Raw genomic sequence first — 12,912 nt, 5'->3', positions numbered from 1 at the left:
TTCCTCTCTTTTCTTTGCCTGGAAGAACTGAACATGATGGCTGTGCTATTTGTGTATACTAGTCTGTGTGTGCTCTGACCTTGAGTATAGAAGTCAGCCTAGCAGAGAGAAGTAAAATGACTTTACAGAGCTTTCATATTGCCTTAGGATGTCCTGCTTTTTGTTGTTGATGCTGTTTTTTTGTTGATACCTTTGGTAATGTTTGTTTTGTTTTCATTTTAATGAGATAGAATAAATTCTAGTGTGTTTAATTCAAATTATTATTATTATTATTATTATTATATGCACTTGAACCAATCCTCACTGATATGTGTCCATACATTTTTTTCCCCAAGGGGGATTCTCAAGAGAAATTTATTCTATGAGGACAAAGTCTATTTTTCTTTAATTTAATTTTATTTATTTTTTTATACATCAGGTGACAAAGTCTTTTTCTTTTTTAAACATCTTTATTGGAGTATAATTGCTTTAAAATGGTGTGATAGTTTCTGCCGTATAACAAAGTGAATCGGCAATACATATACATATATCCCCATATCTCCTCCCTCTTTCATCTCCCTCCCACCCTCCCTATCCCACCCCTCTAGGTGGTCACAAAGCACTGAGCTGATCTCCTAGGGCTATGCGGCTGCTTCCCACTAGCTATCTATTTTACATTTGTTAGTATATATAAGTCCATGCCACTCTCTCACTTCATCCCAGCTTACCCTTCCCCCTTCCTGTGTCCTCAAGTCCATTCTCAATGTCTGCGTCTTTATTCCTGTCCTGCCCCTAGGTTCTTCAGAACCTTTTTTTTTTTTTTTTACATTCCATATATATGTGTTAGCATACAGTATTTGTTTTTATCTTTCTGACTTACTTCACTCTGTATGACAGACTCTAGTTCCATCCACCTCACTACAAATAACTCAATTTCGTTTCTTTTTATGGCTGAGTATTATTCCATTGTATACATGTGCCACATCTTCTTTATCCAATCATCTGTTGATGGGCATTTAGGTTGCTTCCACATCCTGGCTATTGTAAATAGAGCTGCAATGAACATTTTGGTACATGACTCTTTTTGAATTATGGTTTTCTCAGGGTGTATGCCCACTAGTAGGATTGCAGGGTCATATGGTAGTTCTATTTTTAGTTTTTTAAAGAAGCTCCATACTGTTCTCAATAGTGGCTGTATCAATTTACATTCCCACCAACAGTGCAAGAGCTTTTGTCCACACCTTCTCCAGCATTTATTGTTAGTAGATTTTTTGATGATGGCCATTCTGACTGGTGTGAGGTGATACCTCACTGTAGTTTTGATTTGCATTCTCTAATGATTAGTGATGTTGAGCATTCTTTCATGTGTTTGTTGGCAATCTGTATATCTTCTTTGGAGAGATGTCTATTTAGGTCTTCAGCCCATTTCTGGATTAGGTTGTTTGTTTTTTTGATATTAAGCTGCATGAGCTGCTTGTAAATTTTGGAGATTAATCCTTTGTTGATTGCTTCACTTGCAAATATTTTCTCCCATTCTGAGGGTTTTCTTTTCATCTTATTTATGGTTTCCTTTGCTGTGCAAAAGCTTTTAAGTTTCACAAGGTCCCATTTGTTTATTTTTGTTTTTATTTCCATTTCCCTAGAGGTGGGTCAAAAAGGATCTCGCTGTGATTCATGTCATAGAGTGTTCTGCCTATGTTTTCCTGTAAGTGTTTGATAGTGTCTGGCCTTACATTTAGGTCTTTAATCGATTTTGAGTTTATTTTTGTGTATGGTGTTAGGGAGTGTTCTAATTTCATTTTTTTACATGTAGCTGTCCAGTTTCCCCAAGACCACTTATTGAAGAGGCTGTCTTTTCTCCATTGTACATTCTTGCCTCCTTTATCAAAGATAAGGTGACCATATGTGCGTGGGTTTATCTCTGGGCTTTCTATCCTAATCCATTGATCTATATTTCTGTTTTTGTGCCAGTACCATACTGTCTTGATTACTGTAGCTTTGTAGTATAGTCTGAAGTCCAGGAGCCTGATTCCTCCAGCTCTGTTTTACTTTCTCAAGATTGCTTTGGCTATTCGGGGTCTTTTGTGTTTCCATACAAATTGTGCAATTTTTAATTCTACTTCTGTGAAAAATGCCATTGGTAGTTTGATAGGGCTTACATTGAATCTATAGATTGCTTTGTGTAGTATAGTCATTTTCACAATGTTGATTCTTCCAATCCAAGAACATGGTATATCTCTCCATTTGTTTGTATGATCTTTAATTTCTTTCATCAGTGTCTTATAGTTTCTGCATACAAGTCTTTTGCTTCTTTAGGTCAGTTTATTTCTAGGTATTTTATTCTTTTTGTTGCACTGGTAACAGGAAGTGTTTCCTTACTTTCTCTTTCAGATATATCATCATTAGTGTATAGGAATGCAAGAGAATTCTGTGCATTAATTTTGTATCCTACTACTTTACCAAATTCATTGATTAGCTCTAGTAGTTTTCTGGTAGCAACTTTAGGATTATCTATGTATAGTATCATGTCATCTGCAAACAGTGAGAGCTTTACTTCTTCTTTTCTGATTCAGATTCCTTTTATTTCTTTTTCTACTCTGATTGCTGTGGCTAAAACTTCCAAAACTATGTTGAATAATAGTGGTGAGAGTGGGCAACCTTGTCTTGTTCCTGATCTTAGTGGAAGTGGTTTCAGTTTTTCACCATTGAGAACGATGTTGGCTCTGGGTTTGTCATATATGGCCTTTATTATGTTGAGGTAAGTTCCCTCTATGCCTACATTCTGGAGGGTTTTTATCATAAATGGGTGTTGAATTTTGTTGAAAGCTTTTTCTGCATCTATTGAGATGATTATGTGGTTTTTCTCCTTCAGTTTCTTGATATGGTCAATCACATTGATTTGCATATATAGAAGAATCCTTGCATTCCTGGGATGAACCCCACTTGATCATGGTGTATGATCCTTTTAATGTGCTGTTGTATCTGTTTGCTAGTATTTTGTTGAGGATTTTTGCATCTATGTTCATCAGTGATATTGGCCTGTAGTTTTCTTTCTTTGAGACATCTTTGTCTGGTTTTGGTATCAGGGAGATGGTGGCCTCGTAGAATGAGTTTGGGAGTGTCCCTCCCTCTGCTATATTTTGGAAGAGTTTGGGGAAGATAGGTGTTAGCTCTTCTGTAAATGTTAGCTACAATTCGCCTGTCAAGCCATCTGGTCCTGGGCTTTTGTTTGTTGGAAGATTTTTAATCACAGTCTCAATTTCAGTGCTTGTGATTGGTCTGTTCATATTTTCTGTTTCTTCCTGGTTCAGTCTTGGAAGGTTGTACTTTTCTAAGAATTTGTCCATTTCTTCCAGGTTGTCCATTTTATTGGCATATAGTTGCCTGTAGTCATCTCTCATGATCCTTTGTTTTTCTGTAGTGTCAGTTGTTACTTCTACTTTTTCATTTCTAATTCTACTGATTTGAGACTTCTCCCTTTTACTCTTGATGAGTCTGACTAATGATTTATCAATTTTGTTTATCTTCTCAAAGAACCAGCTTTAGTTTTATTGATCTTTGCTATTGTTTCCTTCATTTCTTTTTCATTTATTTCTGATCTGATCATTATGATTTCTTTCCTTCTGCTAACTTTGGGATTTTTTTATTCTTCTTTCTCTAATTGCTTTAGGTGTAAGTTTAGGTTGTTTATTTGAGATGTTTCTTGTTTCTTGAGGTAGGATTGTATTGCTATGAACTTCCCTCTTAGAACTGCTTTTGCTGCAGCCCATAGGTTTTGGGTTGTTGTGTTTTCATTGTCATCTGTTTTTAGGTATTTTTTGATTTCCTCTTTGATTCTCCAGTGAACTCTTGGTTATTAAGTAGTGTATTGTTTAGCCTCCATGTGTTTGTATTTTTTACAGATTTTTTTCCTGTAATTGATATCTAGTCTCATAGCATTGTGGTCAGAAAAGATACTTGATATGACCTCAATTTTCTTAAATTTATGAAGGCTTGATTTGTGACCCAAGATACCATCTATCCTGGAGAAGGCTCCATGAGCACTTGAGAAGAAAGTGTATTCTGTTGTTTTTGGGTGGAATGTCCTATAAATATCAATTAAGTCCATCTTGTTTAATGTATCATTTAAAGCTTGTGTTTCCTTATTTATTTTCATTTTGGATGATCTGTCCATTGGTGAAAGTGGGGTGTTTAAAGTCCCCTACTATGATGGTTACTGTCGATTTCCCCTTTTATGGCTATTAGCATTTGCCTTATGTACTGAGGTGCTCCTATGTTGGGTGCATAAATATTTACAATTGTTGTATCTTCTTTTTGGCTTGATTCCTTGATCATTATGTAGTGTCCTCCTTTGCCTCTTGTAATGCTCTTTGTTTTAAAGTCTATTTTGTCTGATATGAGAATTGCTACTCCAGCTTTCTTTTGTTTTCCATTTGCATGGAATATATTTTTCCATGCCCTCAGTTTCAGTCTGTATGTGTCCCTAGGTCTGAAGTGGGTCTCTTGTAGACAGCATATATACACGTCTTGTTTTTGTATCCATTCATCCAGTCTATATCTTTTGGTGGGAGCTTTTAATCCATTTACATTTAAGGTAGTTATTGATATGTGCGTTCCTATTACCATTTTCTTTAATTATTTTGGGTTAGTTATTGAGGGCCTTTTCCTTCTCTTGTGTTTCCTGCCTAGAGAAGTCCCTTTAGCATTTGTTGTAAAGCCGGTTTGGTGGTGCTGAATTCTCTTAGCTTTTGCTTGTCTGTAAAGGTTTTAATTTCTCTGTCGAATCTGAATGAGATCCTTGCCGGGTAGACTAATTTGGTTGTTGGTTTTTCCCTTTCATCACTTTAAATATGTCCTGCCACTGCCTTCTGGCTTGCAGAGTTTCTGCTGAAAGATCAGCTGTTAACCTTATGGGGATTCCCTTGTATGTTATTTGTTGTTTTTCCCTTGCTGCTTTTAATATTTTTTATTTGTATTTAATTTTTGATAGTTTGATTAAGATGTGTCTTGGCAGGTTTCTCCTTGGATTTATCCTGTATAGGACTCTCTGTGCTTCCTGGACTTGATTGACTATTTCCTTTCCCATATTAGGGGAGTTTTCAACTATAATCTCTTCAAATATTTTCTCAGTCCCTTACTTTCTCTCTTCTTCTTCTGGGACCCCTATAATTCGAATGTTGGCGCGTTTAATGTTGTCCCAGAGGTCTCTGAGACTGTCCTCAATTCTTTTCATTCTTTCTTCTTTATTCTGTTCTGAGGTAGTTATTTCCACTATTTTATCTTCCAGGTCACTTATCCGTTCTTCTGCCTCAGTTATTCTGCTATTGATGCCTTCTCGAGAATTTTAAATTTCATTTAGTGTTGTTCATCATTGTTTCTTTGCTCTTTAGTTCTTCCAGGTCCTTGTTAAATGTTTCTTCTATTTTCTCCATTCTATTTCCAAGATTTTGGATCACCTTTACTATCAGTACTCTGAATTGTTTTTCAGGTAGACTGCCTATTTCCTCTTCACTTGTTTGGTCTGGTGAGTTTTTACCTTGCTCCTTCATCTGCTATATGTTTCTCTGTCTTCTCATTTTGCTTAACTTACTGTGTTTGGGGTCTCCTTTTTGCAGACTGCAGGCTCGTAGTTCCCGTTGTTTTTGGTGTCTGCCCCCAGTGGGTGAGGTTGGTTCAGTGGGTTGTGTAGGCTTCCTGGTGGAGGGGACTCATGCCTGTGTTCTGGTGGATGAGGCTGGATCTTGTCTTTCTGGTGGGCAGGACCACGTCAGTGGTGTGTTTTGGGGTGTCTGTGACCTTATTATGATTTTAGGCAGCCTCTCTGCTAATGGGTGGGGTTGTGTTCCTGTCTTGCTAGTTGTTTGGCATAGGGCATCCAGCACTGTAGCTTGCTGGTCGTTGAATGGAGATCTCTGGGAGAGCTTTTACTGTTTGATATTACATTGCGCCGGGAGGTCTCTGGTGGACCAGTGTCCTGAACTCTCCCACTTCAGAGGCACAGGCCTCACACCCAGCCGGAGCACCCAGACCCTATCAGCCACATGGCTCAGAAGAAAAGAGAGAAAAAAAGAAAGAAAGAAAAAATAAAATAATATAAAGTTATTAAAATAAAAAATAATTATTAAAAATAAAAGAAAGACTAATAAAAAAAAGAAACAAAAAGGAAAGAAAGAAAGAAGAGAGCAACCAAACCAACAAACAAATCCACTGATGATAACAAGCGCTAAAAACTATAGTAACAAAAAAAGACCGGACAGACAGGACCCTAGGACAAATGGTAAAAGCAAAACTATACAGAGAAAATCACCCAAAGAAGCATACACATACACACTCACAAAAAGAGAAAAACGAAAAATATATATATATTGTTGCTCCCAAAGTCCACCATTTCAATTTTGGGATGATTCATTGTCTATTCAGGTATTCCACAGATTCAGGGTACATCAAGTTTATTGTGGAGATTTAATCTGCTGCTCCTGAGGCTGCTAGGAGAGATTTCCCTTTCTCTTCTTTGTTCGCACAGCTCCTGGGGTTCAGCTTTGGATTTGGCCCCGCCTCTGTGTGTAGGTCGCCTGCGGGTGTCTGTTCCCTGCCCAGACAGGTGGGGGTTAAAGTAGCAGGTGATTAGGTGGCTCTGGCTCACTCAGGCCCGGGGGAGGGAGGGGTACGTAATGCTTGCGAGCCTGCGACAGCAGAGGCTGGCGTGATGTTGCAACAGCCTGAAGCATGTCGTGTGTTCTCCCGGGGAAATTGTCCCTGGATCACGGGACCCTGGCAGTGGCGGGCTGCACAGGCTCCTGGGAGGGGAGGTGTGGATAGTGACCTGTGCTTGCACACAGGCTTCTTGGTGGCTGCAGCAGCAGCCTTAGTGTTTCATGCCCATCTCTGGTGTCCGCGCTAATAGCGGCAGCTCGCGCCCATCTCTGGAGCTTGTTTAGGCAGTTCTCTGAATCCCCTCTCCTTGCACACCTCGAAACAATGGTCTCTTGCCTCTTAGGCAGGTCCAGACTTTTTCCCAGATTCCCTCCCGGCTAGCTGTGGCGCACTAGCCCCCTTCAGGCTGTGTTCACGCCACCAACCCCAGTTCTCTCCCTGGGATCTGATCTCCGAAGCCTGAGCCTCAGCTCCCAGCCCCCACCTGTCCCGGCCAGTGGGTGAGCAGCCAAGCCTCTTGGGCTGATGAGTGCTGGTCTGCACCTCTGTGTGGGAATCTCTCCACTTTGCCCTCTGCACCCCTGTTGCTGCGCTCTTCTCCGTGGCTCTGAAGCTTCCCCCCTGCCACCCCCTGCCTCGGCCAGTGAAGGGGCTTCCTCGTGTGTGGAAACTTTTCCTCCTTTACACGTCCCTCCCAGTGGTGCAGGTCCCATCCCTATTCTTTTGTCTCCGTTTTTTTCTTTTTTCTTGTGCCCTACCCAGGTATGTGGGGAGTTTCCTGCCTTTTGGGACGTCTGAGGTCTTCTGCCAGCTTTCAGTAGGTGTTCTGTAGGAGTTGTTCCACATGTAGATGTATTTCTGATGTATTTGTGGGGCGGAAGGTGATCTCCATGTCTTACTCTTCCACCATCTTGAAGGTCTCCCCGTGCTCCTGTCCATATATTTTTATGAATGCTCAGAATTCTTTTCTTCATGGGGCTTCAGCACAGGTAGAACTAGGAACATTACGAAAATGTTTCTTCCTGATTTTTCCAAGACTGTTCGTTATGATAAGGAGTAATTGTAAGACTCTAGAACATTTCTCTGAAAGGATTGCATATGAGTATCATAGGAATATGCTATCTTTTCTTCAGCATTTTGCTAAATATCTGAATTGTACAGAAATTAAATGAAATGTCCATCTAGATGTGCACCTAATTCAGATTTAAGACATCAATATCCACTGTCAGGTGGATTCTTAGATGGATGCTATAATCTGGAAATGCCCTGATTTAAAAATAAAATCATTCCTAATAGTTAAAAAAAAACAAGTCAACCCCAGATACTTTATGTATGTTATATCAAATTATTTGTCCTAGTAGTTTCTCAAATTTATTGTCACAATTAACTTAAAATATACGTGACCAGTGTTCACTGTATTTTTAAAATATCTCACTGAACTGCTATAAAACTTTGATTTACTACAATTATCTAGGGTTTACCAAGTTTTAGACATAGAAGAGGGTGGTGGAGATGCAAAACACCAAACACTTGGGTCAAAATATAATAAGAAATTATTTTCCTTCTCTTTATCATAGAAACCAGGAATAATTATGAAATATCTCTCATTGTGATGAGAATAACGTATATATTGAATCTTTAAGATATAACTGTAGAGTTTGGTTAGAATCGCCATATATTTGCTTCTGCACTTCATAGGGTATCTAACAGGCATCTGGGTGAAAACTTGATATATCTGCTAGCATACCTACATTTTATTATTTTATTAGTTAAATACATCATCATTTCAATATTTATCAAAATTTTCCTTCATATATTTTATAGGAAGAATAACAAATTTTGAACCACATTTTGGACTGTTAATAAGGGCATCTTGGTTTGAAAGATCAAAGCCTATTTTGAAGTTGTCCAAGGTACTTTTGAATCTCTTTCTAATACCTAATTGGATATTCTCAGATTATCAAATAATAGCTATTTTTAACTATAAAAGATGAAATTGATGGATAACTTGTTTCTTCCAGAAAGCTTCCCACTTAATATTACACATAATGAAATTGTTGAGCAATAACAACAACAACAACAAAATTCTGCTCTTGAGTAGGCGATAGTATTGATAACAGGTCAATGTTCCTGCTGAGAACAACTAAAAAGCTATACAATCATAAAATGATATATTCAAAGACATCAGAAACCTGGCAGTCTTAATGACTTTGTGCCAAGCAATTATTTTAAGTACGATTAAAAATAGAACTGATTATAAAAGAAAACATTGATAAATTATACTTCAGGGAATCCTTTTCAGAAGAAGAATAGTAAACATGTATAATAAAGAGTTACATTTAGCGGATGTAAAATACTGCCAACACTCAGTTATAAGAACAAAAACAATCTCATAACAAGATGGATCAAAGACTTAAATAGACACGTCAGCAAACAATATATACAAATGGCAAATAAACACATGGGAATATACTCAACATCATTATTTATTAAAGAAATAACAATTAAAACCACACTAAGATACAACCTCATGTCCATAAGAATCTCTAAATTAATAAGACTTATATTGTAACATTTTTGTGAAGATTTGGAGCAACTGGAACTCTCATATGTTTCTACTAGGAACACAAATGACATGATCACCTTGGAAGACAGTTTGTCAGATTTTTTTTTTTTTTGGCAGATTTTTATATAGTTAAACACTGACCTAGTAATTCCACTTCTAGGTATTTATCCAAGAGAAGTTTTAAAAAAATGAAAATTGACCAGAGAAAAAGTAGAAAATCCTAAGCAAAATATTAACAAAACAAATTCAGTGTGTGTGAAAGGACAGGTTAATTCCAGAAATTTCACAACCGAATGTGAATGGTAAAACAATAGAGCTTTTGAAGAAAATATAGAAGTATTTTTCTACTTCATGGCCTTGAAGTAGAAAAAATATTTTTAACACAATGCAAAAAGGACTAAGGGAAAACATATTTTAAATTGGAAACTTTTCAAAATTGGATTATTTCAAGGTAATGACACATTAATAGTGTAGAGAGAACACTGTATGGGGGGGGTGGATATTCTCAACGTGTATATCTTACTAAGAACGCTTATTCAGAGTAACACCTACAAATATTCTATAAATCAATAAGAAAGGTAGACAAACTAACAATAGTTTAGGCAAAATAACAAGTATTATACCAAAAAAGATATATGCAAAACACCAGTGAATATATAAAAAATATTTTATTGTTATTAGTCATCAGGAAACTAAAAAAACACAGTGTGATACCACTATCACTCACAAGAATGCTGAAGTAAAAAAGTATGAAAATAATCAAGTTGGCAGGGATATAGAATTGGAACCCTTATGTGTTATTAATGATAGTGTTAGAATATATATGCATTATGTTTTGACGTATGTGGAAGTATATATCTATATATACCCAATAGGAAAGTACATATCTATCAAACAAAAGATATTACAAAAATGTTCATAGCAACATTATTTGTAATATCCCAAACCTGGAAAGTATGCACATTCACAACAAGAGTAGAATGGATAGATAAATAGTTGCATATTCAAATATGGAATCGGAAACTATAGCAATGAGAATGAACACAACTATAAGCAACACTATGGATAAATCTCATAAATATAATTGGGTGAAAAGATCCAGACACAAAATAATGCATAATGTAAATTTTCGTATTCATAAAGTTCAAAAACAGGCAGTGCTAATCTGTGGTTTTAGAAGTGAGGCTAGTAGGTACTTTGGGGGTGACAGGAGAAGGGCATAAGGGAGGTTTCTGAGATGCTTCTAAGTTCTCTTTTTCATCTGAGTGTTAAGACAAGTGCTCTGTACTTTGCAAAAATTTATGTACTTATGTTTTTTGTGTCTTTCTAGATGTATGTATACTTCAATGACATTTTTAAAAATGAAATAAGTACTATAATTAATTGGACAAAATTAAATATGTAAAAATCTATGAAGCCATAATAATAAAAGAAGAGAAAGCTTCTTACAACCAAACAGAAACATATTTTTACTATCTGAGGTGGCTATTTTATCACATTTTTACCCATAAAAATTGTTAATTAAAATAAAGAAATAAAATATTCTTTCTTTCTAGAAGATATTATATTACACATTAACCAAATAGCTTTACTTTATCGGGAAAGCTCTTCTTTACAGAGAGAGCAGTCCAATAAACGTGAAGGTAAGAAAGCTTTAGAAAATCACCATTTTATAGCTATTGGATGAAAAGTTGGTGGGCAAATTTTTCTCAGGGTACAAAAATATTACACCATCCAGTAATTCTAGTCTCAGGGAAGAAAAAAAATGTACGTTTTCAAGGGATGAATAAAGCTATCTCCACCGTCACTTGGTGAATAACTTAGGCATCACTGTGAATGGAAAGACAAAACACTATGTACCTACTACCCATGTGCTGCAGTAGTAAATACACACCACCTATGAGGTATTCTTGCCACAAATGTTTCACTTGAGTCAAATAGAGACTTTAAATAAAAATTTTAGTGTATAGGAAATAAAGGTGTTGAGACTGGATCTTTGTTTCACCCCTAAATTCATATATTGAAGCTCTAACCCTCATGTGATGGTATTAGGATGTGGGGTTTAGTCCCCTGATGAGGAGACACCAGAGACCTCTCTCACTCCTTCTGGCATGTGAGGACACAGCAAGAAGACAGCTGGCTATTTATGAACCACGAAGTGGGTCCTAACCCTCACCAGACACCAAATCTGCCAGTGCCTTGATCTTGGACTTTCCAGCCTCCAGAACTATGAGAAATAAATTTCTGATTTTTTTAATAAGCCACCCAGTACAGGTATTTTGTTGTAGCAGCCTGAACTGACTAAGGCAACAGGGGTAAAGAAACAATAATGTGGCAATTTGGGAATTTGAATATGAGATGTGTATCAGGTTATTTTAATGAATAATTGCTTTAATGTTGCAATAATTAATTTTTTAGATGTAATAGGGTATTATTTTTAAGTACTAAAATGCCCTGATTTATTTAGAAAAGCATAATAAAATATTTCATAGTGAAGATTCATAATGTTAATAATTTAATTAAATATTTTAGCAAAAATAGAAGATATAAATATGGAAAAAATTTTGATTATCTAATCGAGGTAATGGGCATGTGGGTGTACATTACATGATTTCTCTATATTTATGCATAATATTCTAACATATATGTAGAATATATGGTCTAAAGATTTAAGCAAATTTCTAAAAGCCAGTTAATTATTGTATATTATCATATATACATAATCTAGCAAATTATAGATTTTTATATCTTTTCTAATGTTTGGAGCTGTTGTAGAGTTCATCTTGACTTTTTTAACGGCGAGGTGTGCATACTAAAATTGTTTTCAACATTTCATTATTTATATTTTGGATTTACAAATTTGAAGGGATTTTGATACTAGATGGCATTATTGATTACAATTCAGATATACTGTCCATAGTGAAAAAGATGTCATATTCATCAAGAGTATGTTATTTTTAATTTATGAATCTACTGAGTTTTATCATAAATATGTTTGCTTGATATTTCACAAAGCAGCTAAACTTGTGGAAACTGACACTATTTTCTGTTGGAGTTCTCATTTGTTTCCATAGCTGTGTGAAAGGGCAATCCTATCATCAATTAGTGACTTGAATAATTTATTGATGAAATCAATGTATTGGTACAGATAAACTGAAATGTTGCCTAATTGCAGACTGCTTTACTGTTTTTGTTTTAATATATTGGTGGGAGAGTGAAACTGCTTATAGATCTTTTCATTTATTATCACCAAGACTGATGGATAATGCCTTAATCCATAATGGTGTCATGCCAAAATGAATTTTGCAAGGTAATAGTACACTTTATTTTATATTAAACATTAGGAGAATGATTACATGCTTTAATATTGTGGTTAAGGATAATTTCATTAGAAAATATCTTCTTCCTCTCTTGATCTCTGGTGATCCATTGTCTGTGACTTCTCAAGAGTCTCTAATGTGTTTAATTCAGGGAGTTGGATACCATAACTCCAGGTAAAAGAAGAAGGTAGCATGCTTCTGAGGCAGTCTGAAATAAAAACTCAGAGAGAAAAGAAAGCTACTTACAGTTATGTTTGCTAAGGTTGGAAATTTTCCCAGACTGTAGGTTTCTTATTCTAGTATTAAACTCTAGCTAAATTCATAGTCCTAGTCATACCTTGGACTTATTTCTAAATTTGGTGTCTGGGAGAAATACTGTACAAAATGTATTTT

The sequence above is a fragment of the Balaenoptera borealis genome, assembly GCF_965194805.1.
Source record: "Balaenoptera borealis genome assembly, chromosome: 7".
Taxonomy (NCBI): domain Eukaryota; kingdom Metazoa; phylum Chordata; class Mammalia; order Artiodactyla; family Balaenopteridae; genus Balaenoptera; species Balaenoptera borealis.
This window is presented reverse-complemented; position numbering follows the sequence as displayed.